At 37.8% G+C, this 23,904-nt stretch overlaps 1 pseudogene; it reads right to left on the bottom strand.

Annotated features, from left to right (window-relative positions):
- Window positions 1–20,350: 20,350 nt before the first annotated feature.
- Window positions 20,351–21,229, bottom strand: LOC129078885 (putative monooxygenase p33MONOX; annotated as a pseudogene).
- Between the last annotated feature and the right edge of the window lie 2,675 nt (window positions 21,230–23,904).

Genomic DNA, 23,904 nt, shown 5'->3' with positions numbered 1-23,904 from the left:
TATTTAGCATTTCACTATTATTAAAAGTTATTAATTTATTCATATTTTAGTTCCTTCTCGAGTCAGTTTAACATTTTAGAATTTTCCAGGAATTTCTACTTCTCACTTTCCTTGACAAATTTACTGTCATATGTTTTATGATGTTTAAATTCTATTATAGTTGACCTATTTCTCTTTTTTAAATTATCTTTTATTTATATCTGACTTTTGAATTTTATCGCTTCTACCAGAAAATCAGTTATGTATTTAAGAATAAGAGGTCGTTTTTTTAAGGAAAGACCTTATGATTTTCTATTTTTTCTTTATTTTGCTCTTTTTTTACATATGTGTGTGATTTCCTGTTTTTACTTTGCTCTTTTCTTTGTGTGCATATATACATATGCATATACATATACATCTCTCTCTTACCAAGTGAGAAATTTAGCTTTATTTGTAAATGTTCTGAGAACTTGTTCTACCTTTTAGTTTTAATTTTTTAAATTCTCACCCAAGGACATGCTTTCATTGATTTTTAGAGCAGGAAGAAGGGGACAAAGTGGGTAGGAGAGGGGGAGACAGAGGGAGAGGGAGCGGGAGCGGGAGCGCGGGAGAGAGAAAGAGGAACGTCGATGTGCGTGGAACAACGCTCCAACAAACTGATCCATGTGGCCAGGTCAGTTCTACCTTTTTATTAAGAAAAAATTTTACTGGTGGACTTATGAAATCAAGGGTTATAACCATTTCAGGCTTTTAATGCATATTACCAAACATTTCTCCATCAATGTTGATCGAGTAAACACTCTTTCAACACAGAAGTAAACCCTTAAACTCCTGTTTATTCTCATTTTTTCCAGGGCTCAATGTTATTAATCATTTTACTCATTGGTTTTCTCAAAGTGAAAACAATCCTAATGTCTGTCTAGTTCATCTGGCATAAAGAATAAAGTCCTTAAAACATCCACAAGGCCCTGCTATTTGGATACCTGCTCCCCAGGGCTCTACACCCCTGGCGACCTCACCTCCTCTCATTCTCTTCTGTTTCATTTGGTTTGACTCAGGTCACACTAGATTGCCATGTTTCTCACACTAAGCCAACTCCTGCCATGAGGTTTTCTGTGTGCTGCTTCCTCTAAGCAGAACACCTTTTCCTTGGATGTTAGCTTAGCTTGTCTTCACTTTCTTCCTGTCCCCTTACTGGAAGGCTTTCTCTGAAGACCCTATTCTAAAAGCAGCCTCCTCCCTATCTATGCCCATACTCTCGTATCAGAACTGAGCTAGAAATAACAGTTTGAACTCAGGATTTTAAAAATTACACACACACACATACACATACATATAAATACACATTTATAAATATATTTCTTTCAACAAAACTGTCAGAAAGCCAAGTTACTCCTAGAATGCACACCTGATATATACCACTAAGAATCGACAATGTTTTTCTAATAGTTTTTAACCCAAAGCACCCCAGTTTCCTTGGGAAAATGGATAATTCCCATGTATGAAGCAGAGATAGTAGAGGAGAGTATGAGATATCTTTTGCAGAAAAAGGGGAGTTTTCAAAGATTGTGATCATTTCAGGAGAACAAAAAGGTGATAGCTCAAAGCAGGGAGAGATGTGGCCACCAAAATTTTAACAATATGAACATCAAAAAGATAATAGTGGTAATATTGATTGAAGTACACTGAGTCCATGAAAAGTCGCTGCTCCACAATGACCATCACAATGAGAGAAATCAGCGTGCAATATATAAAATCACCTCTGATATCTTTTGGAAAAAAATGTATTAACTTGTATTTACTTAAGTATTTACAATTAACTTGCAATCTTTAGGTGTAATAGGGATAAAGGAAAAACCATTAAATGATACCACAAGGAAATAATCACAGAAATCCAAATGAACAATTTATAGGTCAGTTGGCAGAATGATTTTACAAAGATGATGTGAAAATTGAAAGAAACTTAAGGTATATCACAACCAGATGTAACGTATGGTTTGGGTTTGGACCATGACTGAGACAGAAAAAGATCAAAGTACATATTTGTACAGAACAGAACATTTTATTGGTTATTATATTTTGTAGCTATGTAAAAAGATACTTCTAGTTTTTGATAAAGCACACAAAATATTTAGGAATGGATTGTTGTGATGTCTACAATTTCTTTCAAAACACTTCAGCATAGGCAATAGTGTATATGTGTGAAGGGCAGAGGTTGGCATTAGTTTTGATCTATTATGCACCACAGTGGTCGATTGATTAAATGACTGACCACAAATTATGATACATATCTTCACTGTTGGCTTCTGATAAATATTTATCTTAACATTCAGCTATTTGGCATGTCAGACTTAATAATATACATTTGGTGTACAAGTTAGCATAGTAAATATTAAAAACGATCAAAATTTGTACTAGTAAAATTAGTGGTTTTTAAGTAGCATAAAGAATGTAAAACTAAGACGTTGGTAGTGAAATTAATGGTGGTCAAAATACATGGATTGCCTAAAATATTATTGAGATTGTAGCATTGTTGCATAGAGTATAAGGATCTAGTGAATTCTTCATTGTTCATGTTTCATAATCAATCTCTAGGCAATAGGTATAACTGGCCTTGTGTCTAGCAACTGGCACTTGATAACTGATTCTGACTAGCAGTGTCAGCTGATCTAAGCTCACCCCTAATGTATTGTCTCATTTACTCTCACGTGGTACAGAAAAGAGAGCGGAGACAAGAGAGAACAATGCTAGGGCAGATGTGCTGTGAGTGAGCAGACAGGCAGCTGTGGGAGGGGCACACAGGAGCTCTTGTACCACCAACTCATCTGTGGATTCCAAAACATTTAAAAATAAACAGTGCAAATTAATAATATGGCTGAAAATGTTATAAAAACATTTTATAACAAGTGCAGGAGTAGCAGTCCTCACTCTTTCTTATTGACCCTTCAATTTGGGAATCCTTGATGAAGTTAAAAACACATTCTTAAAAAATCCTCATGTAACCATTACAGCAATATTGATCATCATTTGTAAGTTTCTGAGAACTGTTATTTGTTAATACGAAAGACCTCTGCACCCTGAATCATGACTCCTATACCTTCCCAAGCTCAGTAAACCACCACTCAACAATAAATCCTATATAATTATAGAACAAATTACCCTGTTACTCTAAACCTAAATTAGATGCATTTAAATAAATTAAATGTAGAACATAGAAATAGCTTTAAGAACCAAAGCACTCACTAGCTGGCTATGTTTTTCTTTCTTGTCTCTTTCTTTACAAAAACCAATAAACCCGAAAATATGAAAACAAAAAAATAAAAGGAAAAGAAAAAAAGTTGGTGCACCTGCATTTTTACCCATGTAATCATCTCTGAAGGGTACACAAGAAACAAATAAAGTAGATTAAAATCTCTCTAGTCATTTGTCATCACTTGTGATATCTGTTTCTCTTCAAAACTCATCGTAACTTGTTCCCAGAGCAACACTGATAACGTCCAGATAATGAATTTACTAAAGGTGTATAAAGTTATTAAGGTGTAAGGATGCGTGCAAAACAAAGTGTTTCAGCCTTGAATGAAGCAGACTTCAGAGTTCCACTGTGCCTGCTCTGTGAGGTCCTTCCAGGCTGAGCTGACTCATCTTCAAACTATGGATAAATCAAACTCAGGGTACCTTCCTAAGGCAAATTGTAGACTGCCAACTCACTGTCTCAGAAGCCGTCTATTACATTCAAGCTCACAACTCTCAGGAGATTTTACTTTGTTGTTGTTGTTAAGTCGTGGTGAAGGGGAATACAAAGGCTACAAGGAAAAATTGTTTCTTTCTCTGGGATTCCCTGGCAGTTTTTCATGCCACGCACACAGCTCTCACTGTGTCCGTTACAGTAATGGTAAAGATATCTTTCATCCCAGCCAGGATGAACACTCCTTGAGGGAATGAATTGTGTCTTATTTATCCTGGTATTCCCAAGGTTCTGTACATGTCTGGTACACACAGGCATTTAATAAATATTTTTGGAGTGGAATGTAATCCATTTATTTCCTTGGAGACTGACAAAACTTAAAACTGAAACACCTAACTAAATTCAAGAGAAAAGAATGTCCAAGAGTAACAATACATCATGAAAATGGCTTTTTTAGCAAAGTAGAGAGAGCTCCAACCTATTATTTGTAGTTTTCTCTAGGGGATTTGGGCCTTAATAAAAATTACTAGATTAAATTAACCAGAAAACATGAGAAAATGCTGTAATGTTATGTGAGATGTCAAGGAAAGAGGCTAAGAATGTGCGCCTGGTTTCCTTCCCTGAAAATATTCACTAATCCCCACTTTTCTCAAACCTCAGAAGACAAATTAGAATTTATAAGAGAAAATAATTAGAGACACATAGCCTGTAGGTAACCTACAACAGCAGCCGAGTGTGTATCTATTCAAAATTCAAGATGCTGATTCTTTGTTCTGTTTTTCTTCTCCCCAAAGGGCAAAGCCAGAGAAAATACTATTGCTTTGTAGACAAATGTGTGTGCCAAAGGCTCTCTTTGCTGTTCTCTGTAGATAAGAAAGGTTTTGTATTAAATAAAACCTATGCTGCCAACAAATTCTACACTTGGGTCATTTGCCTCAATTAGCTGAAATATAAGGAAGCTAAAATTAACGCTTCCTGGGGCTCATCATTTTCCCCCTACACAGTCAGTCTTTTCAGGGAGTTAAAGCTCTAGTTCTAACAATTTTGAGGTAGTGATTTAAATGCAATGGGTCTATTAGACAAGGTGAAGGTTTTTTTTCTTTAAATTTAGCTAGTTGACACATTCCTAATATTCCATTAGATAAATAGCAAAAACATGAGAAAACAAGACAGCTAAAGGCTGGTCTTGGGTTAATCAGTCTTGGGCTAAAGTAGAAGAGAGAACTAAAGAGGACATGAAAAATTAATTTTGGAATTATGATAGACTTTAATAAAATGTTAATTTAAGATTAACATTTCTTTTCATGAAATATTTGCTATGCTATCACAAAAGACTTTGTTGTAGCATGCTTTAAGCTTGGCCCATTTTATTTAATTTCCCTGGTTAGTTCTTTAAACCTCACATATAAACCACTTATAAAACTCCTACCTAGCATTAGCAATCATCTTTGAAAGGAAACAATTGCAAAAGCATTATGGAAATAATCCTGAAGTTATCTTCCTTGCATTTACTGGTCTAGGCTTTCCAGCTTGTGGACTTCGGGTGCCCACAATCCCTGGAGATAGCACTCCATGCAACACCACTCAGTAGTGGGGAGGTGAGGCCCATCCTACCTCTGAAGGCGCGTTACCACCTGATCCAGGATTCTTGATTTCTCTGGCAATAACTTGTTTGTATTTTCTGATTTCATGATTTAGTGTCTTTCCTGAAATCTGTATGCTAATGGACACACCAATTACCAGTTTTGTTTCTCTCTCTCTCACATTTTGGAGCAATTCTCTGCTATTTCTGCCCTCCCTATCATCACGCTTTTCAGGCAGAATTTTTTGAATGCTATATAAAACAAAGGAATTACTGACCCTCCATATGGCTTTTTTTTCAAAATCGAATCTGCTAATTAACAATTTATCAGTTATAATATAAACTATGTGTGTTTACTAAATCCAGGCATCTGTGTATTCTGAATAAGAAGAGATTATTATCATTTTTTGCTTCTGGCCAAGTTACATTAATTTGGAGGAATGTCCTCTCCCACCTTGTTATTGGGTCGCTGGGGCTGCTGCAACAATGTACAACAAATGGGTGGCTTTAACAATAAAAATTTATTGTCTCGCGGTTCTGGAGGCTGGAAGTTTAAGATCACAGTTTCTTCTGAGTGCTATGAGCAAGAATCTGTACCCTGACTCTCCCTATCAGCAAATGGTAAGCTTTCCCTTCCAGATGTTACACTCAACAATGAAATCGTCACCTGTCTAGAAGAAATCTGATACATAAGATTTCTTGGAAAGCCAAATTTACTACTTTAAGAACTGAGATTGTTTTATTACATTTTTGATGTTAAAATAAACTTGAGGTTACCAGATTATGCTGATAATAGGTGGTATGCATGATCATACTTATTTCATATAGATATACATTTAACTGGGCAAAATATTATCAGCAAGATTATGTTAGTTCCTGAAAATGTTATGGATCCATGAAAGCTGTATACCATATTATTTGCCATTGTATATTATAATTCCCCACTGTTATGCTTCTTCTGCCAGACAGACAGACAGACAGAGAAGAAGGAAGAGAGAAGACACTCTTTTCTTTCTGGAATAAGTATAATGAAACAGGAAAAAGAAGAACGAGTCCCTTCACCCACCAGAAAACTTGATCCACCCAGTGTTCTGCAATCTTATGACCCACAAAATTAGCAACATCCCCTTCCTAGTGATGGGTTAAAAGAAAGTTTTCCATCCTTATAAGGGTTTCAGCAGTTAATTCTCTAGCTAAAGGAAGAGTCATTCTTGGGGCAGTCTTTGCCTCAAGTCCTCATCCTCATCCCTAACATGGTAACTGAACTAACAAAAAGAAACCACCTTCAAAGTCTCCCCAAACTGCTAACACTTGCTCTCCCTCAGGCCTCAGCCGTCTTACTTCTCTAATGCAAAAGCTGCACCTCTCACTCAATTGCCCCTTCCAAATCATGCCACCAAGAGTGCCACACCAAAGGGTCTGAGAAGTGGGATTCAATAAGAGTGGACCTGTCTTCCTCCTCCACACACACTCCTGTCTTGGTCCCCACCAGCATTGCGACCTGGAGAACACGGAATGTCTGATGTTTACCGAGGCTCCTGTAGAGGAGGGTAGGAGTGGATCAAGAGAGATGTGAAACCAACCTAAGCTTTTAGGAAATAAATTGGATGTATTAGAGGAAGACAGAGAAAAATAACGCAGGATGTATTTATTTTTCAGCACACCTGTACCTAGCTGCACCATGTTAACCATGCAAATCCTTTTGTTGGGAATGTAAAGGATAAGCTTTGCTGTTTGTTTTATTTCTTTCTATTTCCTCTTTCCAAATTCATTGTGTGTCCTAAGCTGTCCTTTATGGTGCTCCCGTCATAATGAGCCTCCATAAATGGTCTGTTCTCCAATTTAACATCTGAGATAAAGCAAACAATGTTGCCATCTTCATCTGAGGTTGTAATTCATCTTTAACCAAAAAAGGAGGGATGAAGAAGCCTTGACAGGCACACATTTCGGAGCACAGATTTTTTTATCCTACCTTACGTCAGCCTGGCCACAGATGGCTGGCTGGCACGGCCCGGAGGGGCATGGCGCCAGGCTCTTTTCCATTTGGGGCTGCTCAGATCCCTCTCCCCTCCGTTCCTGGCTCATTTATCTCTCTGCTTTCCTTTTGAATTGAATTTATTGGGGTGACACTGGTTAAGACAATTATACAGGTTTCCGGTGCACAATCCTACAACACATCACCTGTACACTGTACCGTGTGCGCTACACCGGTCAAGTCTCCATCCATCACCATTTATCTCCCCTTTATCCTCCTCCATTTCCTCCCACCCGCTAACCCCAGCGATCCCCACACCGTGGTCCATGTCAATGAGTTCTTTCTCTTTTTTGCTCAATCCCTCCACCTCCCTCAGCTTTCTTTAGATGTTTCTCATTCCATTGGCAATATTCAAGCCACAATAATTGATAATTTTAGGAAGAGCATGTGACGATGTCACTGTGTTGGCATACCGATACAAATTTCTGATCCTAGAATATCTTCTTTCCTTTTGAGGTAAAGAGAGATTTTCCTTAGCTGTAAATGGGCAGTGGAAGAGCCAACTGAATTTATATTGAGCAAACTGTTTTTATCGAATGTAATCAAGTGCTGAGATACTTGGAATTCATGTTGATTATGTAAATTTCTTATGAATGCCTCCATTGAGTTTGCGGGCAAGCTGTCATTTCTTATGAATAGGAAGGTTAGTTTTATTTTTTAATTTTCCTCTTTCTTTTCCTTTAGAACTACGTAGAGAAATATCTTGAGAAAAGCACAGTCAAGCAAATTTAAGGTGTCTGCAGCAAAGATCAAAATCCCCACCATGTTCAGAAAGAAGCGTTTCTGAAGGGTACACCTAGTCAGGTCTGAACTTTCAGGTGAAGGTATTTGCATTTCACCTGTGAAAAACAGGTAGCCATTGAAAGGTTGGAAATTGGAGAGGGATATGATAAATCTGGAGACTGAAGGAAATGCATCTGGCAACAGTGTATAGATAGGTAGACGGGAAGGAGTGGGTTAAAGTATGTTGATATTCCGCATAAGGAGCCCTACGGCCTTCCCCATTTGTAGGAATTCTTCAGCAGATTGCCAGGTGCCACTTGCAGAAGCCCTCTAATTGCTCTGCCTGCCCTGCTCAACATCGAAGGTGTGTCCTTCTAACAGCAGGCATCCCCCTGGAGAATTAGTCTGAGAAAGATACACACATCCACATGCACATATATATTCACAATGTATACCCTCATTCTGCAGGTGAGCATTTTATAGCATATAAAATGTATATTAAGTTATATTTCAATGACAAATCGCATCCAGGTTGTCAAATGATTTAATATAAGATGTCCTCATTAATTCAACCCTGTGAATCTGTGCTCAGAACGCATCTAAGCTCCTGATGTGCTTTTGGCAGCATTATTTATTTTAATGCCACTTTCCCAGGTGTCGATACTCCTCCCCCCAAAAGGAGCTGCTCAAAGGGGCTTCAAAAAAGCATTACCGTTATCTCTTCAAATCCATGCCCTCATTTAATAACATGTATTTTTTTCTTAGTCATTTCCCTTAGATTTCCCATCTTCAACTCTGTTTATTTGTTGAGAAAAGATAACTTTCTCTGCATGAGCTCCTCATGCACCTGGGAGAATGTGCAGCGGGAGCCTGCCTTCAGACTCTGAATTAAGCTGCAGCAAAACTCAATCCCTTCCTCCAAATCTCTCCTCTCTTATCAGCAAAAGTGCTTCAAATACTCACTAAAAGTTGTAATTCCTAAGCACTGGGAACTGCCTCGTGCCAGCTGGGCTGTGCCTAACTAATCTTAAGTCTTTTGGAGGCAATAAGAGCCACTCATGTATTTGAAGCCCGGTGATGCTCCCTTCACACGGTTAGAAACAGCAGTCCATTGAAAACCAGTCATGGTCCATCTTTTGCCTCATAAACAATGTTTGTTTTTTTAAAAAATAACTTTATACTTTCATTGTAAGCAAACAGAAATCATTCATCCCCCTACACTCTTTTTTGATGCTGTGACTACCACCTCAACCACAAGGTCCACTCGAAATACACAAGCCATCTTTCCAGAGCCAAGATTCTGCTGCTCTTATCGTCACTGGTCAGCTATGCATTCTCTTAAACCAATGGCAGGACTATAATGTCTCAAGTGCCATCCTTAATGTAAAGACTACTGATCTCGCTGAATTTATACGTTCTGTTTTTGCAAGGTAGGGAGTGGCTCTGAATTTTTTTTATCAATCTATACACTTTGAACACCTTTCAAAATCACCCATGAGCAACAATTTTCATCACTTACCACTCTAATTACAAAATAACTAATTTCATCCATAAAAATGTCCCTACCATTTGCCAGTCTAATGTGCATATAACATGAGGTGTTGCTCAAGATACCATGTAGTAGCTTCATGTAAAATATAGACTTTTTCACATGTTAGCTACTATTCCTGCAGTGAGGAGCTAAAGCTAAAGCTTAAACTGCTTAGCAGATATATAACACCTCATTGCCTGCTCAGAGTATTTTAAAGTATAAAGTGTAGATATCATAAGTTGGAAGGCATATTGAAAAATACTGGACTTGTGAGTAAATAATACTGAACTCTACTGATGAATTTCTTACAAAAATATTTATGATTTTACAGAGATTACTCATTCTAGTTTTAGGTTTCCTTCCTTCCTTTCTTCCTTCTTTATTTATTGAATATGTAGTCTCTAATACTCTTTCCACTCCTAATATTATATACCAATTAACATTACATAGCATATTACCCTTTATGGCATAATATCCTGGTATTATTATTACTATTTTACAGAAAAAAATGGAGCCTCTAATGGGCCAAATCTGTTTGATATTCTGTGGTCAGGGGCAAAGGCATTTCACCATTTCTTTTCCTGTGATGTTCTAGTAGAGGTTTACTGATGGAGGGCCATCTTACACTCTAGTATGACTTCGGTCTTACTACACACAGGTTTCTCAGATGTTTTCTCACACTTCTCAATCCTTACCTTTTAGATTCTGCTCTGAGACTCAGTTCAAAGTCAAGAGACACACGCACTCTCTAATGACTAGTGTTTTCTTACTGGGTCAAGCTTTTGTGTTTGATTCTTCTCTTCAGAGGAAGTATCTCCAATGAGATTTCTCAGCCCCTCAGAAGTAGAAGTCTGGTAAATATGCCCTACAAATTGGTCAGACATAGCCAGCATCCACAAGTCCACCTGTCATTCACTCCTGACGATAAATATTTCAATATCTACATAAACCTCATAGGAAAAAAATCCATGTTGGAAAGTGGAGACACTGGCAGTCTTTTAAGTTTTTCCCAGACACATCAACACTCAGAGCTGCAAGTTTCTAAGCCATGTAGATGGCTCCTTTATCTTGCATGGTAGAGCACAGCTGTTTAAGTGGATTTGGGCAAAGGAGAGATACCCATATTTTGCCGTGTATAATGTGCACCCATATTTTTGGCCCAAACTTTCAGGGAAAAATCTTTTGTTTTAATATTTTAGTTCAATTATTTATTTATTTATATTTAGATACTTGTTTTTTGTATTATAAAGGAATTTTGGCATTTATTTTTGAATATATTATGGTACAAGAAATTTTATGTAACAAATAATTACAAAACACAAGAACAGATACAAGGTATTTCAGGTATTTCCCATGTATAATGTGCATCCTTATTTTTCCTTCAACAACTCAAGCAAGAAAGTGTGCACTATACACAGCAAAATATAGTATCTCTATATTTCTAAAAATTTCTTCAATAAGCTCCTCCTTGAAAATGTTCTGCTTTCCATCCTGGATAACATTATCGTTGGCTGCTTTAGTCCTTCATGCTTTGGCGATAAGCAGTATGTTCAAAGGAGTTACAGGCTGAGAAGCTATTGCACATTGTACTGAAGCCAGGGTGTGTGTTTCCCTGTCCCAGAGTTTAATGACAATTCCTTTCTCCCCCCTCATCTTCTCTGTTTCCTGAATAGGTAAGACAAGAAGGACCACTAAACCCTTTCTGCAGGGTTCATGTTTTCCCTGACATGCTGTCAACCAACCGGACTCCAACCTGACAAGTTGGCAATACCATTTGTCTTGCTTTGATCAGAGGATGCTGTTTTATCTGCCAAAATTAGAGACCCTGTCCTCATCAGTACTAGAGTAGATTTTGTTTTTATAATTGCAATGAGTCTATCGCTTGAGGAACAAGGTAACAAAAACCAGTGAAAGTGTTTTACAAGAAATTTTACTCTGTATCACAGACAGTGTCCCGACTGTATTTATCTAGATTCTACCTTGCATTCACTCCTCTGTTGAAAGTCAGGCATTTCGCTTCTCTGAGTGGAGCTGGCATTGCTTCCTGGTGATAAGGGGCAAACAACCCCAGTGCCCATGGCCTTGACATCATTCCAGCAAATGGCAGGCATGTTCTGATCTGTTTTCCACCTCTTTGTGGGACAAACACTAGAGTCAATAGTAAATGTACTCATAATTGGCTCCCTCATGCTGCCTGTGGCAAGATCCCATTAGATCTTTCTTTTCTGTTTTATCTGGTCAATAAATCAACAAATCTCCACTCAAATAGTTCAAGGAACTTATATAGGGAATGGCAAGTAAGCTCAATTCCTAGAGGAAGGAGTTTTAAGCAGGAAATGGGTGTGTGTTATTCATTCTTGCACAGTGCACTAGAGATAACTTATGGGCAATAAACAGCAGCTTGATTCCAACTATGACCATAATTTATTGATCTCTCTGCTCCAGTAAGATGGAAACAGCACACATGAAGCAGAGCCCCTGAAGTTCAGACTTAGGTAGAGCTTCCCCCAAAGAACTTTCCTAACAGTCATGGGCATGTCCCTTCTTAATTAAATGTGTTACTATCTATCTGCACTTGGATCTGTTATTCCAACATCACATATGAGTTAATTTTCTTAGATATAAGTGATTTAATCTTTTCCAAATATTGTTTGTTTTATAAAAATTTATGTCTGGCATTACCTTAAAAACCATGCCATGGCTTAATGCTTTTCAGTGTTGCAGTTGTAGTTCAGTGTTAAGCTCCTTTTTTAAAATTAAATGTATTGGGGCAACACTGGTTACTAGGATCATATAGGTTTTAAATATACATTTGTATAATACACGATCTGTATATTGCATTGTGTTATCACCACCCAAAGTCAAATCATCTTCCATCACCAAAATCATGTACAAAAATCCAATGCTCTCCTATACACTAACAATGAAACTTCAGAAAAAGAAATGAAAAAAAATTCTATTTGCAACTGCAACTGAAAGACTAAAAGTGCCTAGAAATGAACTTAACAAAGGATGTAAAGGGCCTATCTACTGAAAACTACAAAGCTTTATTAAAAGAGATTGAAAAAGACACAATGAAATGGAAAGATATTCTGTGTTCATGGGTTGGAAGAATCAACAAAGTTAAAAGGACCATATTATCCAAAGCAATATACATATTTAACGCAATCCCCATCAAAATGTCAGTGTCATTTTTTAAAGAAATGGAACAAAATTATCAGATTTGGATGGAACCACAAAAGACCCCAAACAACCAAAGCAATCCTGATAAAAAAGAATGAAGCCAGAGGATACCACACTACTTGATGTCAAATTATGCTACAGAGCCATGATCATCAAAACAGCATGCTATTTGCAGAAAAACAGACACACAGACCAATGGAACAGAATTGAGAGTCCAGAAATAAAACCAAATGTATATGGGCAAACAATTTTTGACAAGAGGGTCAAAACACAAATGGAGAAGAAAAATCCTCTTCAAGAAATCATGCTGGGAAAATTGGAAAACCACATGCAAAAGAATGAAAGTATAGTGTGTCATCACTTACAGAAACTATTTCAAAATGGATCAAAAACCTAAATATAAGATCTGGAACAATAAATTACATAGAAGAAAATATACATATCAAAGCTATTAACCTTGATCATAAAGAACATTGTATAAACTGGACCTCAAAGTCAAGGGAAATAAAGGCAAAAATAAATGAATGGGACGATATCAAACTAAAAAGCTTCTGCACAGCATAAGAAACTGACAGCAAAACAAAGGCAACCAAGGGAATGAGAGACGATATTTGCAAAAACAGCTCTGACAAGGGGTTAATATTCAAAATATTCAAAGAACTCATACAACTAAATTTGAAACAAACAATGTAATTAAAAAGTGGGCAGAGGATCTGAACAGCCACCTCTCCCAAGAAGAACATACAAATGGTATTAAGCTACTTAATGCTTCTTCCTTTGTTTAACCTCAAGCAGTTTGGGGCTTGCTGAATCCTTGTGGTATATCATTCATTCCACAGTGGAGGTCTATGTGATCAATTCTCCTGGCACTGCAGTCATGCACAGGGAATGTTTCTTGCAGGCTACTTCATTTCAGGAATACTAAAGTTTATAAGGGGTTCTCTAAACTGATAGATCCATCTAAAACATAATAAAGTGATGCTAGTTTATTGTATATCATTCCAACCGATTCCCTCATGCTTTCAGCTCTGTCACCTAAAGAAAAGTTTCCACTCCCCAAAATTGCTTTTCCTATTACTAACTTTGTGATGGTAGTTTTATCTAGGGTTCCCAGATTTAGCAAATAAAAATGCAGAACACTCAGCTAAATTTAAATTTCAGATAAGCATGCAATATTTAGAATATATTTAAACTAAAAAAATATTATTTATCTGAAATTCAAATTTAACTGGATGCCTTGTATTTTATCTGGCAATACTTATTCAATCACTTTTTCCAACTAAATTTATTTTCCTCATCTCTAAAATGTTCCCCCTTGTGAGCTGCTGAACACATTAAATGTATGAATGGCTAAGGAAGTGTTCTGTAAACTATAAAAAGATTAGTCACATGTCATTATTGTCATTATTACTACTTTCCTGATCTTATTATACATTTTTTCCCATAAGGCTTATGTTTAATCCACCTCCAAACATATTATTTAAATATTAATGATTTTTTTCAAATGGTGAAAATAATGGTATATGTTATTTTTTTAGGCAAGCATTTAAGACTGTGTCCTGGTATCTACAGTCATGATAGCAGTTTTCTCATAGCTTCTCCTGATGTTGATGGATTGCCTACATCTGTTGTATAAACAATCACAGTGGAACAGTAGGAAACATGGTTCCAACTTGACTTTACTCCCTGAAATAGTCGAAACATATGGCGAAGTGGCAAGAGCCTAGTCCCTAGTTGGGAGTTTTGAGAGATGGGGAGAGCCTATGTTTTTATATTGCACAGTTGGATCCCTGGGGCCTTCGTTAGTGGTATATCTTCAGGAAAAATTGTCCAAATAGTGAGTTCCTTTCCACCTATCCCTAAGACAACATAACTTAGGACGTTTTAAATGCAAGAAATCAGCAAAACAAACTTTATTGAGAAGAAAATTTTTAAACCTATTTTCGAATAAGAGAGTACATATACAAAAAATCTGGAGTGGTTGTTTTAAATCAAGTATTAAATCTATCATTTAAAGAAACTTTCACAGTCTGGACACTTTCTAGATTTCAAAAGAAAGGAAAACAAAAAAACCTTCATACAAACATTCACAATGTAGCATAAAATGAAGAAATCATCTAAGTAGGATTATTAGTACTTGGTTCCTTTGTAGTTCAATACACTCTTAGCAATAAAGCCTCCTTTAAAAAAACACGCAAAGGTTGTTCTGAAGAGAAGTGGAAAATGGTAAATCCTGGCCAAAAAGAGTGACTTTATGGAGCTTAATTAACAGTAACAGCAATCAAACTCACATAACAGTAGCAGAGAGACTGGAGTATCTCATTAATTAGCTCACCTTTAAGGTCAATGTTGCTACCTGGCTTCTAACTAGAATCAGGCACTCAGCTACCACTGGTATTCCCAATCCTTTCTCACATATTATTCTTTCTGCATGTCAGCTCATTTTCGATGGTTGGGATTTCCCCAAGTTTGGGGGAAAGGCTGTCAAAACACCAGAATACTACTTGAAAAGAGTTGACTCTGATACCTGCAGTCTGAAAAATTATAGGAAAGAATTCTGATTGGTCCCTTTTCCAGTCACCTGTGACTAGAAGGTGTGCAATGGAATTAGGTACCCATGAGAGAATTAGGAATTAGGAATTAGATACACTCTATGAGAGAAGTGTAGCTGAGGCAGAATTATAATTACATAAAAGACATTTCTGGGAGAAATCATATAGGTGGGGTAGAGAGGAAGTTTTCAGACAGTTATTTTTTCCTCACAGGAAATGTGGAAGAATACTGTGCAGGCAAAACAATAGGTATTCACTGCAGAGAATTGACAAATATTAAATTAATAATCATACACAAAAGAAGACTGCAATTTTGTGAGTACTCAGTTAGAGCTGAACACCTTATTAGGTTTATAAAGGCTTTTTTGAATGCTCAAACTACTTTTAAAAATGACCAAAAAAAAAAAAAAAAGCACCCCCACCGAGGTTGCTGTGCCTAGAGAATGACAAAAACAGGCAGTACCACAGTAAGAAGTTATGAAGGCATGGATCTAATCAATGTCTATTGTGGGCCAAGTATAAGATTTTGTATTTTTTCCAAGTGCAATGGGTTTTGATTAAAAAATGTGATAGGATCCAATGGATGTTTTTATAACTTATGTCGCACAGCTGAGAATTCCAGGGCCATGAAGAATAAAAGTAGAAGATAACAAAGAAAGAAAAAAATTGTAGTTGGGGTAAAGTGAGATATGATGACTAAAATTACTCACTGCTATTTTGACAGATCATCTTTTTTTTTCCTTCTTTAACTACACTGGAAATCACCACATGGAATATCTATATTCAGCCAGGCTGATGGAATTTGACATTTCGTAATATGTGCCCACCTGTTCCAAGATCATGAAAACAAATATAAGTGTATTGTTGAGACACTAGATTAATCTGCGATGTGAGGAAAGAAAAAGAATAGTATGTCTGAAATGTCTTCCTGTAATAATTATATAAAAATAGTCATAGTTATGGGAAACTAGAAATGCCTGGGAGTGCCCACATATCCCGCTGCCCAGGTGTCAGCAAGGCCTCCCCCAGCTGACCGGTGAAGAGGGAGGTCTGCCATTATTAAAGACATTATAGAAGCTGATGGCAACTGTATGTTACACAAATGAACAAAGGAAAACAAACGCTGCAGATATTTGTCTTTGCTTTTCTTTGTTATTAATGTTTCCAGAAACATAGCTTATTTGAGATAAATTTGGGATATAGCTACAATGGAGAGAAGCAATGGAAGAAAAATACTCCTCCTGGTGCAGGCAGGACACACCTGATCTGGCACTGAGTCCATGTACTACTTTTAAAATGGAATAGACAGAATTAGTCGAAAATTACTAGATATGGTAATAAAGAAACCAACAGAGACAAGAGGGAAGGAGGGGGGGGCGGGGGAAAAGGAAGGGAAGGGGAAAGTCAAGGAACATATAGCAAGGACTCATGGACAAAACCAAAGGGGAAGAGCTGAGGGAGGGAGGGAGGGAGGGAGGGAGGGAGGGGGCAAGGGAAAGTGGTGGGGGGTAGGCAGAGACAAATGTATTTGAAAAAATAAATTAATTAATTTAAAAAAAGAAAAAGAATGTGAGCAGAACAGGAGAGATTTTTGTGCCTCTCTTTTCTGTATCTTCTGGCCAGAGAGATTCCCATCTTGTGATAGAATGAGACTTAACCTCAGGCAAAATAGAGCTGCTCCCTTATACCCCCACAAATTTAATTAGGAAATGTTAGCAAATCAGGTAGGATTTAGGGTTCTACTCGATGATACTTGGCTTCATCCAAAAAGTCCTGTCACCCATCCTGCCCTCGTCACCTGAGTTGTTCCTGAGGGAGCTGCAAATATCAGGAAGAGAATTACTTCACTTTTGCTAAGCGCCAGTAAGACTCAACCTGGGAGTCCCTGGACTGGGCCAGAGCCCAGAGCCTGAACCTCCCTCACTATGGGGTAAGATCTAGATTATTATTGATCAAGAAGGAAGAGGTACACTGAGATAGAAAGAGTATAAATGAAGGAACTGGTCCTAGGTGGTCAACTTCCTGAGCAAGCCAAATAGAAATGGAAGAGAAAAGAGATGGGGGAGATGTATTCGCAGATATAGTCCACAGAGTTCATAGCCAAATAGAGAGAGAACAAAAGTGAGAGCAAGAGTGAGAGAAGGGGAGGGAGGGGAAAGTAAGGGCTGGGGGAGAGGGGGAGGTTGATGGATTATCAGGAATTAGCTCAGAGGATCTCAGAGGCAGACTGAACTGAAATCTAAAGGACAGAGCAGCAGACTGGAGATTCAGGTAAGGGTTGATATCAAAGTCTTGTTCTGAATATCTTTGTCTTCCATAAACCTGAGTCTTTGTTCTTAGGGCCTTCAACTGATTGAGGCCCACTCACACATTCTCAAGGGTAATCTGCTTTACTCATTTCTACTGATTTAAATGTTTTTTTTTGTTTTTATTTTTTAAATTTTTGTATTTTTTCCATTACCATTTAGTCCCCTTATACCTCTCTTCCCACCTCCCACCCCCGCCCCACGATATCTAGACTGGAGTTTGACCAAACAACATGGCAACATAGCCCAGCCAAGATAACACCTAAAATTAAACATGACAGCAGCAAATGGCCTTTTAACACGTGGATACCTAACACCTGAGGTTGAAGAGCCAGTCCAGTCTCCTGGAATTTGAATCATCAGATTAATTAGGTCATTTTCTCTGGAAAAGATAATAGGAAGGTGATAAAATAAAGCAGATACTTCCTTCTCCAACCAGTGATGGAGGATCCCTGTTCTTTTTTTTTTTTTTTTCCTTTTTTGGCAGGGGTGTGTGACAAGACTACAAAATAAAATTTATGAGGAAAGCCAATCATATGAAATAAGGATAAATGATCCTTATATAAGCATTGCAGTGGAGTATGAAAATCTCTAAATAATTTTATAACAAATCCATCCTAAATAAATAATATATATGTATTTTTATGGGGAGGAGAGTTAATATTTAATATTAAACTTACTCTTGTCAAAAGAAGGCAGAAAGGAACTAGGTTACTGAATCTGCAAACATGCTAAAATAAAGCAATGTAATAAATCTTTTGTATGTTGTATTTTTATAAGTTTCCTCTAAACAGCTTTGCTGAATATTTTCTGATAAATTGTACAGGAAATTGGCATCCTTTAAATCTTTTGAGGCACCAAATAGTAATAGAATATATTAGAATGAAGTATGGCTACAATTTATAGTGAGAATTAAAGACACAGGATAAATTTGTTTTAAATGAGAAAAGTTTATGAATTAATTAAACTATTTTTTAGAAGGAAAAATAATTTCAACCTAGTGCTATAGAGCTACAAGTTCCTTTGTTCATGAAGGTTTACATTTTATGGATATATAACAAAAAATGGAATTGACAACCTATAATGTGTCTAAAGGAGGGAAAACTGAATTGTTAAAAATAAACAATTATTCACTCTTTGGTATATTCAGTTAATAGATATTCTGAAAGTCTGGAATACTCAGAGCACTGCTGTGTAAGGTAAAATTTCAACTCTCAAAACAATTTTTCTTAGCTCTGACTTGTAGAAATAGTCTCTAAGTTACTTTTTTCAGCTAATCTAGTCAAAGTGTTTGCTCTGCTACAATATAATTGTTTTTGATAACAAAGCATTTTGTGAGAGTGCTTCATGGAAAACAAGGTGTGAGGCTAAACTGTTTCACACTCACTCTCTTGAAGTGATTTCCTTCTCCTGGAAAGATTCTAGTAAAAGTGAGCAGTATGAACACTCTAAGAATATAATTCTAAAACCCAAACATAACTGGAGAAACCCAGCATTGAATCTAACTCTCATTTGCTCAAGAGTAATTGTCCATTGTTTTCTTATTGCCACCGTCACTGTTGCCAGCCCAGATATTACACATTATGGAGTCCCTTAATCACTTATCACTGGTTTTTTTGTTTTTGTTTTTCAAGAAAGCAATGCATATTTTCATTGTCAATACAAGCAAAGATACAAGTATAGCAGGAGACACAAATAAGTTATTTTTCTCATCATTTGAGACTCCAGGGCCTTTCTACAGAAAGGTCAGCCCAGCTGGCCACACAGACACCATCCTTTCAAAGTGAAAACAGCAGGGATACAAAGCAGAGTTGAGGACAATGACCAAACAGGTCCACAGTGAAGAGAATTGAACAGGTGCTTTCGCTGGTTTCTTTCCTCAGTCAGCTCTGTGCTTATACAGGTATGAGGCTCATTTTGGGGAAATGATGGCATGTAGAAATTTTTTTCATCCTTCCACCTCCTAGAAAAAGCTGCAGGCCCTCGGGACACTTGTTTCACATGAACATCCGGAGTATAACCTACATAAAGTTACCACCATCTTTACTTTAAAAAGCTTAACACCCACTTACACCAAAGCAGTAGGCTGAATTTTCTCCCTTAGTTTTCCACCAAATTGGAGTTAACTTAATCTCACTTTAAAGTGCAACAGAGGACGTGCAAGACTTCTGTTTGTTGACATGTGACAGAGGGGCACGGAGCGGCAGAGCTGCACAGAGACACTGTGGTAAGAACTGGCTCTGGTGGGTGGCGAGGGCTCCAGTCTCCTCACAGAAGGAGGACCCCTGCCAAGTCTGGCTTTTCTTTGTGCCCAGATCTCAAGCAAATCGTAGGTCCCCTTACAGACAAGGCTGGAGCACATAGCACCAGCAGTCCAGAGGGCCAGAAACTAGTCAGTGAGCACACCTCCGCCACGACTTGTCTGTGCTCACACTGACTATGGTAAAGGAATAACACACACATTATCTACCAACTATGCAATGATCAAGTTCTTTGCATCTAAGTGATGCAAACATAGGTGCTGAGGTCCCCATACATCACCACTCAGATTATTTAGTCTAACTTTAAATTAAAGCAATATACAATGGCTTCTTCCATGCAAGGACAGGCTTTGCTCTAATGTTACTCAAAACCCAATTATGTCTCCTGTTCCAGCCTTTGTTTAAGATGTTTTTAAAAAAAAAAAAAAAAAAACTCCTTCCTATTTCAGAGCCAGGGTAATAGGGGAGTGAGTGCAAGACACGCTCTATCCAGAGTCATTGGAAGAAAAAGCTCTAGAAGCTGGTGGGTGTGAGCAAATTCAAGTCACAAGATATGAGATTATGGGTCTGTGATGGTTGTTTCTTCCCTTCAATCACTGGTATGTCCATCTTGGGCAGCTTGAAGGTTGCTGGATCTTTGGTCATTCAGGTGGCCTGTGTGTGGATCAGCTCCGTTGGAGAAGGCTTCTGGGCTCCTCTTTGAGGATGGGTGGCAAAACCTCCTGAATCCCACTTCTGGAGAGATCTTGCTCAAAAGGGTCTTCATTTGTCTGGCGAGTTTCTGTCCATGCTGCTAAGATTTGGGCCAGGTAAGGCTGTGGAAGGGCAGAAGAGAATCAGCCTCTGGGCTTCCGCATAGGGGAAGTGCGGGTGCTGCTGGGGGTGGACTGGGCTGAGGCCGGCTGCTTCTCTTCTCTCGTTCTCTATCCACTCTGAGTTTTAGTTTGTGGAGTGCTCCTGCCACTCGAAGGTACTTGGTCTCCTCAGTGGGAAGGCCCTTGTGCGTATGTGGCTACCATCTCTCCCAGCCTGTCGCTCAAAATGCTGAATGCTCCCCTGGGTCTGTTCTGTGATGAGAGACTTCATGATGATATGGTTGGCTTTAGCCTCTACCGCAGGGACCTTGTCCATACTGTCAGTGGCTAATGACAGGGTCATGGCAGTGGAGGAGACATGGGCCCCTCCTTCCTCCACATTGGAGAGGTGCTGATATTTGCGCTCTGGAAGCACTGGTTTCTAGGGGATGCTGGCCATGTCCAATGGAGAAGGAGTCATGGGTGCAGGGTTCTCCAGGGTATTATCAAAGCTGAATGCTGGGTGGCACATCCCCATGGGCAGGGACATCTTGCATAGAGGCCCACTAGGCTCCAGGGTAGTCACTTCTGACTATCTTGAAGCCGTTGAAAGACTGAGGTCCAAGTGCTTTTTCTATATAGATTTCAGAGCTGAGTCCCTGCCACCACCATGCATTGATGTGATGATTACACTGACAGATAGATATTAATGAGGAACATTGTCCAGCCGCTGCCAATATAGCTAAGTTGCTTGGGAAGAGTCCACCCATTTCAGAGGTTCAGTTTCAGCATTGCAAAGTTGCCGACAACCTGAGCTCTGGCTAAAAAGACCATGAGAATCCAAGGCTCTCTAGCAGGGGTGTCCAATCTGTGACCCACAGGCTGCATGCAGCCCAGGATGGCTGTGAATGTGGCCCAAAATCATAAATTTACTTAAAACAGTATGAGATTTTTTTTTGTGATTACATGTCACAATGTATTTAACATGTAGCCCAAGACAACTCTTCCTCGTCCAGTGTGGCCCAGAAATGCCAAAATGCTGGCCACCCCTGCGGGGAGGTCAGGATGCAGTCGGGACCCTAGCCATGGTCTGAGTGGTGTTGAGTCAGCTGCAGCCCTAAAGGGCTTAGGCACCAACCAGAGAGCGTGAGTTCTAATCAATTATCACTGTTAAAACACAGAAAATCTGCTGGGGCTTTAATAGTGTTAGTTCTCACTTGTCATTTCAGTAATTATCACAGTTCAGATATTTTCCCAATTGAAATGTAATTCATTGTAAAACAATGAATTACAGAAAAAAAATCATATATATGTGTCGGTGTGTATAAACACACGTGCATTTTTTCTCGTTGAGTGAAACCTGTGTTTGCCATAGAATTTCTCAAGTCTGAAAGAGGACACCGCTCCACTCTCCTTGAACCACTCCCCTCCACGCATGCACACCCATTTACATCAACACACAAACACACACCCAAATCTATTGTTTTCCTATAATATTCTGCCTTGTTAACTTTCAGTTTTGTTATGTCCTCCCTTGAGCTTTCTTTTGCTTGACTGTTTTCGGGTTTTTTGAGCTGGGTATTTAATTTGTTTTCATTCTTTCCTTTCTACTGGTGAAAGAGTTTGTGTTATGAATTTCCCTCTGACCACTGCATCAAGTACACCCCAGGGGTGCTGTATGTAGTGCTTTATTTTATTAAATTCTGCCATTTCAATCTGTATTCCCTTGTTTCGCCCAAGAGTTGTCTAATCGGACGACTTTAAACTATTTCCTGGTGGAAGGGCCTTTTAATTTTTTGATTTGTTAATAATTGGTAGTTACATTGCACAGTAATCAGAGAATATTGTTGGCAATTTTTCTGCATTATAGAACATTTTGATGTGTTCCTTGTGTACTAGTGTATGAAAAACCTCATAAATGCTCTATAAGCACCTGAGAAGAAAGTGCATTTTCTATTATCAGGGCCTACATTTTGGTATATGATGATAACATCTCTTGTATTGATTATGTTATTTAGGTCTCCTGGCTCCTTAATTACTTTTGGTTTGTCCATTTGATCTGCTTTGTGTTTCTATGTATGTTCTACAATTTATATTCATATATTTCATATGGTCATTTTGACTTGTGCCATTTAGCATTAAAAAGTATCTCTCATAAGTTTTATTGCTTTTTTGGGGCCTGAATACTGCTTTATCTGATAGCAAGTTCAAATGCTTCCTTTCTTACTTTTTCTATGGATTCAGTGTACCTTTGCCTATTTCATTTGTTTGTGTTTCTAATTATTTTGTTTTAATTGTGTCCCTTGTATACAGCATATGTCTGTGTGTTGCTTTGTAAACAAAGTGAAAATCACATTATTTTACAAATTAATTCCCATTTATGGATATGATTACTATGCCTCAATTCTGTTGGTCTCAATTCTATTATAATATTTTTAGAATTATGTATGTTAGATCATACTTGATATGCTTATTTTTTTATAAAATGTGTATTATTTGCTCTTCAATTAAAAATGATAATTAAGAAGAATTGTATTTTTATTTTAATGGTTACCTTTGAGTTTATATCTTCTATAATGCCTTCTGTCTTATGCATTCTTTGGAAAACAGGTTTGAATCAAAATTCAGTTTAGAGTTTATCTAGTCTTGTGATTTTATCCTCTGACTTGTTACTTTCTAATATTATTTTTCAAATTCTATGTATTGCCTATTTAACAATAAATAAATCTATTCTACTTTCTACTCCCTCTCTTCTCCACTAATATTTAAGTGCTTTATTTCTGCTTTGATTAAAAAAAATAACATCTGTGCATTCGCCTTCTACCCTCACTCTTGACACTGTTTTTCCTTGTTTGATTTTAATAAGTCTAACATACTTTGATATTTTGCCTGGGGGCCTTGAGAGGTTTCTTTGTGTCTTTTTTTTTTTTTTTTTGAAGTCTAATAATTTTACTAGGTTGTTCCTTGGAAATGGTCATTCTGAGCTGATTTCTCAGATGTGCTGAGTCATATTTTCTGATATGGTATGGTAATTTTGACTGGATTTACTCAGCATTCTTCTTTCTGTTCATTCTGTGGATCTGGGGTGGTTTACAAGATTATTAGTTACAAGAGTATATTCTTCTGTCAGTGTATCAACCTCTAGATTCCTTAGTGAATTTTTGGCTCGTGTGTGTGGTTGAAGGAGGAACGGGTGTCTTTCCCTTTCACTTTTCCTCTTTCTGCCTAATCGCCAAAGGTGCTCCTCCCTCATTTTTGCCTTTTTCCTCCCTT

This window comes from Pteronotus mesoamericanus, unplaced genomic scaffold (genome assembly GCF_021234165.1).
Source record: "Pteronotus mesoamericanus isolate MK-2021 breed Mesoamerican mustached bat unplaced genomic scaffold, CSHL_Meso_final contig_74, whole genome shotgun sequence".
NCBI lineage: Eukaryota > Metazoa > Chordata > Mammalia > Chiroptera > Mormoopidae > Pteronotus > Pteronotus mesoamericanus.
Note: the sequence above shows the minus strand (reverse complement) of the source record. Positions and strands in the feature narration are given on the sequence as shown.